The sequence below is a fragment of the Caloenas nicobarica genome, chromosome 2, assembly GCF_036013445.1.
Source record: "Caloenas nicobarica isolate bCalNic1 chromosome 2, bCalNic1.hap1, whole genome shotgun sequence".
NCBI lineage: Eukaryota > Metazoa > Chordata > Aves > Columbiformes > Columbidae > Caloenas > Caloenas nicobarica.
In genome coordinates, this window is record NC_088246.1 from 45,720,704 (window position 1) to 45,733,030 (window position 12,327).

Consider the following 12,327-nt stretch of genomic DNA (forward strand, 5'->3'; position numbering starts at 1 on the left):
GAGCAGTGCAATTCTTCTTCTGCCAGGGTCCTGGGGCTGCTCACAGGCCTCAGTGGCTGGGACCGGCCTCCCCCGGGACCCCCACCCCCACCGTCTCCTGCCAAGGGCTCAGGGGACATGTCTCAGCTCAGCCTGGGGCCTCCGGTGTGTGTGGCCGTCTCTGCCCCATCTCCTGGCTGGGCCTGGGCCCTGCCCTGCAGAGAGCAGCTCTCCTGCATGGAGCCCTCAGGGCTCGGTCAGAGCTCGTCATGCAGAACTTGTCGCACAACGATGCTGTGCTGTGCTGTAGTACGCTGTTCTATGCTGTACACTCACGAGTCCAATAAAGATGTGACTATTTGACTGAAATGCCAGAGACAATTTAGATCCAAAACCTATTTCAAGGACACATATCATAAATTATACAAGTGAAAACAGGATTTTATTCAATTTTTATTTTATATATATATATTTTTATTATACTTGTGGTATGTGCCGTGTTGTGTGGTGTGTTGTTTGGTCTGTGTTGTTTGTTGTGTGTGGTGCTCTGTGTGCTGCGTTGTGTCATGTGTGTTGTCTGGTGCATGGCATGTTGTATGTTATATCATGTATTGGTGTGGTGTGTGTTGCGTGGTGCATGTCTGTGGTGTGTGGAATGTTTTGTGTTTTGTTATATATGTTGTAGTGGGTGAGGTATGGTGTGGTGTGTGCTGTGGTGTGTTCTGTGGTGTGGTTTTGTCTTGTGTTATGTTGTGTGGTGTGGTGTGTGTTGTATGGTGTGTGGCATGGTGTGGTGTTGTGTGCTGCATTTTATATTGTGTGGTGTTCCGTGGCATGGTGTGTGGCGTGTGGTGTGTTGTGCAGTGTGTTGTGGGGTGTGTGATGGGGTGTGTGGTGTGTTGTGTAGTGTGTGCTGTGGCGTGTAACGTTGTCATGTTATATATGGTGAGTTGTGTAGTGTGTTGTGGAGTGGTGTGAGGTATGGTGTGTGGTATATTTTTTGTGTGTTGTGTATTGTGGTGTGTGAGGTGTGGCGTGGGGTGTGATGTGTTCTCTTGCAGATTGTGTGGTGTGTTGTGCATTGTGTTGTGTGTTGTGTTTTCTGTGTCTTGTGGTGTGTGGTGTGTGGTTTACAGTGTTGTGTGGTATGATGTGTGATGCAGTGTGTGATGTATGGTGTGGTGTGTGTTATATTATCTTGTGTGGTGTGTTGTGGTGTGGGGTTTTTGTGTGTGTTGAGTTGTGTGATGTGGCATGTGGTGTGGTTTCTTGTGTGGCGATGTGTGTGCTGTGTTGAATGGTGTGGTGAGTGTTCTGGTGTGTGGTGTGCTGTGTTGTATTGTATGGTGTGGAGTCATGTCTTGTATCTTGTGTTATGTGGTGTGTTGTGTTTTAGTGTGTTGTGGGGTATGTTGTGCAGCATGTTCTGTGGTGTATGGTGTGTTGTAGTATGTTGTGTTTTATGTTGTGTCGTGTCTGTTGTGTGTTGTGTGGAATGTTTTCTGTGTTGCGCTGTGCGGTGTTTTGGGTGGTATGTTGGCTGGTGTGTTGTGTGGTGTATTGGGTTATGTGTTGAATGTCGTGGGGTGTATTGTGTTCTAGGGTGCGTTGTGGTGTGCAGTGTGGCACAGTGTTGTGTGTTGTGTGGCATAGTGTGGTGGTTTTTGTTCTGTGTTTTGTGGTGTTTGTTGTGTGACGTGTTGTCTACTGTGTGTGGTGTGAGATGCGTGGTGTGTGGTGTATTGTTTGTTGAGGTGTATGGTCTTCTGTGACGTGTTGTTTATTGTGTGGTATGGTGTTGTGTTGTGTGTTCTGTGTGGAGTGTGATGTGTTGTGTTTTCTGTGGTGGTGTGTGTTTTGTGGTGTGTTATGTTGTGAGGTGTGTTCAGTGGAGTGGTGTGTGGTGTGTGTTCTGTGGTGTGTGGTGTGTTGTGTGTGGTGTGCTGTGTGGTGTTTTGTGTTGCGTGTGTTGTGGTGTGTGGTATGGTGTGCTGTGTGTTCTGTGTTGTGTACTATGTTGTGTTATGGGGTGTTGTGTGTGTGTTGTGTTATGTGTTTGTGTTGTGTGGTGCAGTGTGTGGTGTATGGTATGTTGTGTGTGTCTCGTGTAGTGTGGTGTGTTATGTGGTGTTGTGTGTCGTGTGTGATGTAGTGTGTGCTGTGGTGTGTCATGTGCTGTGTTGTGTTGTATGTGGTGTGTGTGATGATGTCTATTGTGTGAGGTGTACTGTGGTGTGTTGGGTGGTGTGTTGGGATATATGTTGTATGTCATGGGTTTTACTGTGTTGAAGGGTGTGCTATGTGGTGCAGTGCTGTGTTAGGTGGTCTGGTGTGTTATGTGTTTTGTGGTGTGTGTTGTGTGATATGTGTTGTCTGCTGTGTGGTGTGTGTTGTGGTATGGCATGTGATATGCAGTGTGGTGTGTGCTGTCATGTGTGTTGTGGTGTCCAATGTGGTGTGGTGTGTTGTGTGGTGTATGTTGTGGTCTGTTGTGTCATCTGTGTAGTGTGGTGTATGGTCTATTGTGTGGAATGGTGTGGTGTGTCATCTTCTCTGGTGCATTTTGTACTGTGCAGTGTTGTGTGCTCTGTGTTGTGTGGTGTACAGTGCATGGCGTGAAGTGTGTTGTGTGGTGCTATGTGTGCTGTGTGTATGTGTCTTGTGGTGTTTTGTGTTGTGTGTTGTGTTGGTTCATATTCTGTGTGGTGTGTTGGGTTGTGTGTTACATGTGGTGAGATGTGTTGTGTTGCAGGCTGTGTTGTGCTGTGTGCTGTGCGGTGTGGCGTGTGGTATGTGTTCTTGTCAGGTGTGTGTTGTGTGCTGTGTGGTGCACCATTCTGTGCTTTGTGAATTTGTGCGGTGTTGTATGTTGTGGTTTTAGTGCTCTGTGTTGTGAAATTTATGTTGCCTGGTGTGTGGTTTGTTGTGTAGTGTGGTGTGCTGTGTATTGTGTGGAGTTTTGTGTTGTGATGTGGGGTGTGTTCTGTGGTGCGTATTGTGTGGTGGTGTTGTGTGGTGTGTTCTGTCATGTTCTATGCTGTGTGTGGTGTATTGTGTATGTTTGGTGTTCTGTTGTGTGAGAGGAAGAAGAGGAAGAAGAAGAAGAAGAAGAAGAAGAAGCAGCAGCAGCAGCACTATCCTGCCTGCCCAGTGCTTGTGTTGCATGCAGGGAGGGCTGACAAGTGGCAGCTGCAGATGGTGCAGTGAGCCTGGAACCCTTCCAAGCATGAGTTGTTCTGCACAAGCAAGAACCCCTGGGGAAATGGAGCCCAGGGAAGAGCAGAGCTGGCTCTTGCTGCAAACCTGCCCTGGGCAAGAAAGCCCAAGAGAGCCAGGGCACGAGTGGTGTCTTGGAGGGCAAGAGCAATGGGCATGAACTGAGCCGAAGGGACCAGAGGAGCTCTGACAAGTAGTCATGCTCAATGCTGCAGAGGAAGGCAAAAAACCTCCGGGGACCAGGGCCAATCTGCCCCGGGGGAAAATTCCTTCCTGACCCCAGCACTGGCGATCGGCTGTTCCCTGAGCATGTGAGCAAGACCTGGCTCCTCGGCCCACAGGCTGGTCATGCCTCCAGGAGATCATAGAATGATAGAATGATAGAATAGTTTGGGTTGGAAGGGACCATCTAATCTAACCCCCCTACAATGAGCATGGACATCCAACTAGGTCAGGTTGCTCAGGGCCCTGTCCAACTTGGCCTTGAATGTCTCCAGTGCTGGGGCATCTACCACCTCTCTGGGCAACCTGTTCGAGTCATTCACCACCCTCATTATAAGACATTTCTTCCTCATGTCTTGCCTGAACTCCTCTTCTCTTCTCTTCTCTTCTCTTCTCTTCTCTTCTCTTCTCTTCTCTTCTCTTCTCTTCTCTTCTCTTCTCTTCTCTTCTCTTCTCTTCTCTTCTCTTCTCTTCGCCTCGCCTCGCCTCGCCTCGCCTCGCCTCGCCTCTCCTGTTCTTTCCTTCTGTTCCTACCTCCTTTCACTAGAAGTACATGCTGAGGAAATCTCCAATTAATACTCATAACCTCGTCTCAGCCCAGGCGTTCACTCTGTCACCCTGTGGGAAGGAGGCATGTACCTTCTGATAGGGATGAGAGCACTGGGCCCCCTTGAAACCACTCTGCATTCCACTTCTTACAGCTGCTGACCCTGGCTCCCCTGTCCAGGCTGCCTCCAGGCCAGCTCTGGCAGCAGACACAGGACGCTGCTCCCTTTTATACCGGCCCAGGGCATTGTGACCTCAGCATTGCCTCGTGGTCGCATTGTGACATGGAGGTGACATGGGTCCCCAGTGTCCTGCCCCGCCCGCTGCCCCTCCACCCAGCACTCTTTGCAGGAAGCCTTTGGGGTGCTGCTGGCCCCGAGGCAGTCCCTGTGCCCAGGAGGCCCAGAGGGCTGTCCCTGCCCTTGCTGGCCATGCACTGGGCACGGCTCAAACCACCTGGGAATGGCGGTGGCATGAAATTGCTGAGGTGGTTATTCAGATACAAAGGAACTTCTTCTCTTTTCCTTTCAAGTTACTCAAAGAAACTGTGAAAAATATCCTCTAGCACATGCTTGGTAATGAATGGGTCTGCAAAACTGCAATGGGTGCAGGAAGCTGCCAGCCTATGTCTATTCCATTAAAGAATCTCAGCATTTTGGTGCCAGCTCCGTGTGAAGCAACGGGCCCTCGCACGTCTCCAGCCGTCGTTCTGATGGATCATCAGGCAGAGTGAGGCTAGAAACAAATTCCCTTGCCAGGAGTGGCCCTGTCCAGAGGGCTGTTAGGAGAAAGTCAGCCTTGTGTGCTTCAGAAGTAGAACCTCTGTCTTCAGACAACATAGGCCTGTGAAAGTCTTAAAAGCACCTTATCAAACACCCTTGAAATTCCTGTTCTACTGCAGGCAAAGATCAAATCAGTGTGTTAAACTGTGTCCATGTGAATCTCTGATACACAGGCAAAACCACCAGGCTCATAGATCTTCTAGGAAGGACTGAGGTCTGCAGTGACGATGTTCCCACTTATGTGCCTTTGCTCTCAAGTACCTCAACTTTCTCATCCTCTATTGTTACCAGTTTACCAGTCTTGTTCATCGGATCCTGAAAATCTATTCTCCCTCAACTTGGAGCCATCTCAGGGACTTATGAGAGTGCCCAAATGCCCCTGGCCTGATTGACCTTGGGAGCAAGGATCCTTCCCATGCCTGATAGGACACCAGTGTGTGCTCCAAAGCACTGGGCCCCATTGCAACCACTCTGCAACCCAGTTCTTACGGTTGCTGCTCCTTGATCCACAGGGGACGAGGATGGTGAGCTCTGCAGCACTCCTCAAGAAGTCATTCCCTTGGTCTTGCCACTGCTATCCAGCTGAAAACAATTTCTGTCCATCAAATGAGCTTGGAAGGTGGCCCTGCTGGGAGCTGGCCTTGCAGCAGAGAACCTCCAGCAGCCTCATCCAGTTCTTCCTCCTTCAGCCCCCGCCAAGTGATTCCAATGGCTTCTCAAGTACTTCCTCTCAGATGTCCTCGGGCTGCCCCTAGGCCAGCTCTAGAAGTGGACACAGGAGGCTGCTCCTGTTTATCCTGCCCTAGGGCATTGTCACCTCTGCGTTGCCAGGTGGTGGTCCTGTAACATGGAAGTGACAGAGCCCCCCATGTGCAACCTTGCCCAGAGCAGCCCCACCTGCTGCCCCTCTGCCCAGCATCCTTCATAGAATCTTAGAATGTGTTAGTGGAAATGACCTGCAAAATCGTTGAGTCCAACTATTAACCTAACACTGCCAAATCCACTGCTAATCCATGTCCCTAAGAAATTCATCTAAACACCTTTTAAACACCTCCAGGGATGCTGACTCCACCACTTCCCAGGACAGCCTGTTCCAATGCCTGACAACGCTTTCCATGAGGAAATTTTTCCTAATATCCAATCTAAACATCCCCTGGCACAACCTTATGTCATTTCCTCTTGTCCTATCACTTGCTACTTGGGAGAAGAGACCAACGCCCTCCATGCTACAACCTCCTTTCAGGTGGTTGTAGAGAGCAATAAGGTCTCCCCTCAGCCTCCTGTTCTCCAGGCTGAACAGCCCCAGTTCCCTCAGCCGCTCCTCATCAGACTGGTGCTCCAGACCCTTCATCAGCTTTGTTGTCCTCCTCTGAACAATCCCCTGTACTTCACTGTCTTTCTTGTAGTGGGTGTCCTATCCACTGGAAATATTACATGCACCTATTCAGCAGCTGTAATTTTATTGATGAGATAAGGGCATTGGAGCGTATTGTCCAAAGGTCTCCTTAAAGCTAAGTCCACGTGCCAGGCTCGATTGCTGTCAGCAACTGGTCAATCTGTATCGTGAGCACCACCCTGTAAGAGCACTAGTGAGCTCAAAACCACTCAGAGGGGCTCAAACCAGTGTGGCATGATCAAGGCAGAGGGGCTCAACCCATGCTGCAGCAGCCAGGGCTCCCTGCAGCAAAAGAAGTGTAAGATTGCTGTCGCCTTTTCTATGACTTCCATCCTTGACACAATAAACCGGTGAGCCAGCCTTGAGGGCCAGTGCAGACATTGCACCTCCTTGGTGCAAAACAGCATAGTGCTGAGTCAAACTCAGCTCCTCCTCATCAAACTTGTGCTCCAGACACCTCACAAGGCTCGTTGACCTTCTCGCACTCTCTCCAGCACCTCAACATCTTTCCTGTAGTGAGGGGCCGAAAACTGAACACAGGATTCCAGGTGGGGCCTCATCAGTGCCGAGTGCAGGGGGACAATCACTTCCCTAGTCCTGCTGGCCACACTATTCCTCATACAGGCCAGGATGTTTTTGGCCACCTGGGCACACTGCTGGTTCATGTTCAGCCGGCTGTCAATCAACACCCCCTGGTCCTTTTCTGCCAGGCAGCTTTCCAGCCACTCTTCCCCAAGCCTGTAGCGCTGCCTGGGGTTGTTGTGACCCAAGTGTAGGACCCAGCACTTGGCCTTCTTTAGTCTCAAGTATTAGTAATCTGCAGCAAACCACCAGCTTTTTGGCCTTCTCCTGTGCTTTTCTCTACAGGAGTAACTTGAATAAGCACCTCAGCTTTCAGCTGGCAGCAGGCAGAATAGCATACAAGGAATATGGACTGCAGAGCTCATCTTTGTGGCCAGATCCACCTCACCTCATGGACACCCTTTAGACCCAGCTCCCCTGCAAGGGCATAGACTCAGCAGACCACAGCTGGTTGGAGTCTCTGATACGCTAAGGCACATGGACAGCATGGGCTGTTCACAAGTGTTCACGAGCTAGGCAGGACTGTGCTTAGAGCTGTTTTTTAGCAGAGCAGGCAAAATGATGGGCAAAATGCGAGCTTTACCTATGACCAATGCACAGCTGGCTGGCTCTGCCTGTGCAGTGACCCTGGGCAGTTCTGTTCCAGATTCCTACCTTCCTCTCCATGTCTTGTCAATGGTGCTGGAGTTGAAACAGTCTGGGGAAGCAGTGTGAAATGGATGTTATTAATATCTGTGAAGGATGTGTTACAGGAGAGAGTGGATGAAGAACCTGTGTAATGTCAAGGTTTTCCTGGCAGGTTTTCCTCTGCAGAGACCCCAAGTCCAGCACCACAGGGGTTAGTGAAAACTTGAGATTTTTTTCCAGATTGCATCAAGATCTGGTTGACAGCTGCTGCAAAACCACTCTACATGGAGGCAAGCCTGTCACCCACAGGTGGGCACGCCATCTCAGCTGGTGGTACGGTCTATCCTCAGAAAGCAGGTATCTTTGTGTTTAGCATGTTCCCTCATCTGGAGCTGTGCATTTCTGGTGAGTACAGTAGGCCAAGCCAGGCTAGCTCACGCTGTACTGGAAAGTAACTGGAAATCCCCAGAGCAGAATGTACCTGGTGCTTGTTCCAGCCTGTGCTGGGGGTTCCCAGCCCCTCTAACCTGACACCTTACATGCTCTTGTGAGTGCTCCCAACCCTGGTCAATCCAATCAAGGCTGTTCATTGTCATAAATCACAGATCTTTGCTGACTTAAGGAGGACATGGAGACACAGGTTTCATGAATGTGCAAGCCAGGGGTTTTATGTGCTCTGTGTTCTGAAGCTGGCTGGCAAGTAACGTGATCAATATGCTGCTCTTAAAAATGTGCGATGAATGGTGTTTTTAATACAGGTGATTTGCTTGAGACGTTGCTAGCTGACTGAAAGAGAAGTTTCCCTTTGTAGACAGACCATGGTTAAGGGCATGCCAAACATGCCAGGTATGGTAGGTATTAAAAACAAATACCTGGTTCCTATGAACAGTTTAGATCATTAGCATATCTAAAAGCACCTCGGGAAATAGGACTGCCTCAGGCCTTTAATAGCCATCTAGTCAATCCTTCTGCTCTAAGACAGAAACAATTAGATTGAAACCATTTTTGACAGGCATTTTCCTAGTCTGCTCTTAGAAACCTTCAGTGACAGGGATTCAATAAGCACCCCGGGCAAGCTCCTCCATTGTCTCACAATGCCTGGAGTTAGGAAACTTAACTTTCTGGTCTAAGTCTCCCGTGCTGCATTTTAAGTTCACTTCTCCTTGTCCTGCCTGTGGTGGAAAGATTATTCCCTGCACATCACCAGCAGCATGTCTGAGCGCTGCAGTCCTTGTTCTTGTCAATCTTCTGCTTTCTTTTCTCACCTCACTGAGCATTGTCCATATGTACAGTCTTTTCTCACCAGAGGTGTTATCTTGACACCCCTCCTCTCCTTGGTCATTGCTGAACTACTGAAATATATCTACTGCTTTTTCTTGTTTCTTGTTTCTTTTTTTTTTTTTCTTTTTTTTTTTTTTTTTAATGGTGTGCTGTTAGATGCCAAATACAGGACTCCAGCAGCTCTGTGGTGCTCACAGTGTCTAATGCATGACATTCACCTGTGTGAATGAAGTGTCTCCCTTTTTTCACCACTGCATGGTATTGTCCATGCAGATTAAATCAGGAACCATCACCCTTAGGTCTTTCTGCAGAGCATCTGCTGGGTTGGAAGACCAAAAGCCACAGATGTCAAATGGCTTGTGCAGTCCTCTTCTGGATCAGAGGCAGGGGTGGGAACAGGCAAGAAGAGGTTGCTTTTAGAGAACTGTGTGAAAAGCAGGGAAAGGACATGGGAATGCAAGTGGCAGGGGTTCAAAGGAAAGCTCGCAGGCAGCCTGTAGGAGTTCTCATTGTCAGAGTTGCAGCCAGTTCCCAAACCATCCTCCTGCATCCCAGCCCAACCTAGAGTTTTCACTGTTTGCTCCAGACAAAACCAAAGCAGATATTGCAGCATTTGCAGCCTTAAGAAGTCTGTGAAGTGATGAAGGCTTTACAGTATTACATTAAATTGGGACTTTGGGTCACTCAGATACACACAGTCCTCCACGGGTGTTTTTCTGCCATGCTGGAGTGGAGTTCAGAAGTGAAACCTGCTGGCAAAGCAAACCCTGCTGTGCCACAGGGGCATGTCAGCCCTGACTCGCATATCTCTGCTGCACTGTCGCATGATTCACAGCTACACGCAGCCCCTCCGTCTCTCACTGACTCTGCACTAGGTTGGGAGGTGCAGTGCTGGACTTGGAGAGGTCACAGCAGTGTGATGACAGCACCAGCACAGGGTCAGCATGCAGGAAAGGTCTTGATGTGTAAAGTGGGTAACAGGATGGGGATGAGAAAGCAGAACCCAGAAAGCTCTGAGCTTATCGCTCCCTTGTTAGCAATTTCCATTCGCATTGAGAAAGCAGCTTTTTTTTCTAATCCTTGCCAACACAGGGCATATTTCCCGACTATTTCCTTCTCCTTTCATGCAGTAAGGAGTGGTGCAGTCAGGGAAAATGCTCTCATTGAAAACCAGATCACTTGGAAATGAGAAAGTCTGGGTCTGGAGAAAGTCTGGGTTTGAAGAAAGGCATCTTTTATTTTCCCTTAATGCCCTATTGTTTGGCAGGCTCTGACAATGCTCGCTGCCATGTGCACAGCATCCATGTCTGGAAGGAGGGTGTACCCTGGTGAAAAGACACACAAGGCTGTCATCTTGGCTGCAGAGAAACAAAAGCTCCAGGAGGCACTGCTGTTAGGAGCAGAGGGGATGTGGAGCCTTGCAGCTGTCACGCTCTGAGTGAAGTTCCCTATTCACTCACTTCCTGCCATCCGTGCTCATCAGGGCTCCAGATATTTCCCCCTCCCTCTCCTTGTCACTGCTGAGCCCCAGCGGATGCTAATGCCGTACACGCTCCTCTGCAACATGAACAAGAAGCTCTGTTCTGAGTTCTGTTTAGGAGGAAGCTTCACACCACCAATTAGAAAAAATTCGGGGTTTGCTTGGGGTTTTGTTGTCTGGTTCGTTGAAGGTCTGCAGTGACGAGCCAGCTCCCACCCCCCCAGCAGGCTTAATTATTTATGAATGTTCCACAGAGACCAGACGTGTCAAAAAATGATTAAGCCAAATGCTTGCCGGCTGCCCTTCTTGGCTGTTGTGGCAGTCGTTCTCACTGATCACTGGGAGAGCAGGATATAGCCCTTATTAAAATAGGTAGATCACCTAATTGCTTCCTCTGGGGAAAAAAAAAAAAAAGACCCTTTCAAAATCCTTATCTCTTTGGAAAATAGCGGACCCAAAATAACTCTGCATAACTCTATAAAAATGCACAGAAAGGTATTTACATGACTGTAATTAATGTATACGCAGTAGCATGTGCACACAGGCATTAAAGAAAGGTGATAAATGTATCCCAATTATCTTCTGCACAGTGCAGGACACTGCACAGGCTGGTGAGATGGTGGTTGGTGGATCTCCCCAGGCAACACAGAGAAGACAGCTCAGTACAGATGCACAAGGGGACAAAACCAGGTAGCTGGTCCCCTTGCACACAGGGCCCTAACGGATAGTCCCTGCCTTGCTGCTCTCTTTACTACACCACAATGCCATAGACCTTCTCCCAGTCTGTTGTCCTGTGGGTCAGCACCTTCCGGCAGGGACAGAAGAGAAGCTGATCACCCTGCATTCACAATATGTTGCAGTATTTGCAAGATTTGGCACTATTTGCACTCTAAAAAAGCAGGAGTACAGTTTGCCATGTGTCTTGGAGCACTGTTATCAGTACTTTGTCCACTGGTCTGTATTTCTGGGGAGAGCTGAGACTGGTGAGTGGTGTGTCCAACTCAAACCTTTATCTCCTATCAAATAATCCTATATCCTAGACATCTGATGTGGTGCAATCAGTGCCCTGCTAGAGACATGGGACAGGGTGAGGATGAATGAGGAGGGGACATTGACCCAGTAACTTTCTTCTATTGTGCAGTAAGTGCTGACAATAGAGGCTTTGATACGGATGGAGATGTACATTGTGAGTCCACCACTGTTTTGTTTTACAAACAGTGAATTTTGCTTCCCTGGACTACAGTTCTCTCCACTTTCAGGACCTGATGCAGCTCCTGTTCTGACAGCTGCATCCAGCATCTCCGCTGCCACTAAAAAGAGAATGAGCTAAAAAAAGAATGAGGGGATGCTACAACCATTTCTGGTCCTCCCATAAATCTGTTCTTCTATGAATTTGCCTAGCTGAGCTAAACTTTGGGCACCCATGTCCTCCTGTGTTAAGTAAAGTATTCCACCACTTGAGTACGTTTTGCATGAAGAAACACCTATCACTTATTTGAACCTGCCTCCTGCTGGTTTTGTTTAATCGCCCTTGCATTCTGTATTGAAGCATAAAGTTAAAACGTTTTTCCCATTCTCCACTTTCACATCACTCACGACTTTACAGACCTCTAGTATCCCACTATGTGCTTTCTCTTTTGCAGGAAAAAGAGTCCCAGAAACATTTATCAATGTTAAGTTTTGTTTTATTGCCCATTACCCTTGCAACTATTTGCATTCGGTTTTCATTTTAGTACACATCTTAACTTGAACTTTCAGGGCCGAAAATCAGTATATCCTGAAGTCCTAACTCATGTAAACCACAAGCAAGAGTCCTTCTGCTGTTTTGGAAAACTGCTTTGAAGAAAGCACCCTTGCATCTGATTTACAATGTCCCCAAGGAGAGCTTAATTTATAACTCTCTTGAGCAGAAATTCCTAAAGATTTCAGAACCAGCTAGCCCCAGTCCGCTGACTGAGGAGCCTCACACCTTAAAACCAAGAGGACCCACTTCTAGTAGACGTTGCCTTTGGGAGAGGTGCAGGGCATTTTTTTGACATAGCTAGATGCATGTTCTGCTCTGCTTTAGTGCGGAGATGGAGCTACATGAGGCATGCAGGGTCTTGTCTTACTCCAGTTTTCAGAGGAAAGAGGCTGCTTTCTGCACTGCCTCCAGGCCGTGGTATTTAAAAGCTTTAAAACACTGGTAGCAAAGGGCAGCTGCCCATGGTTCAGGT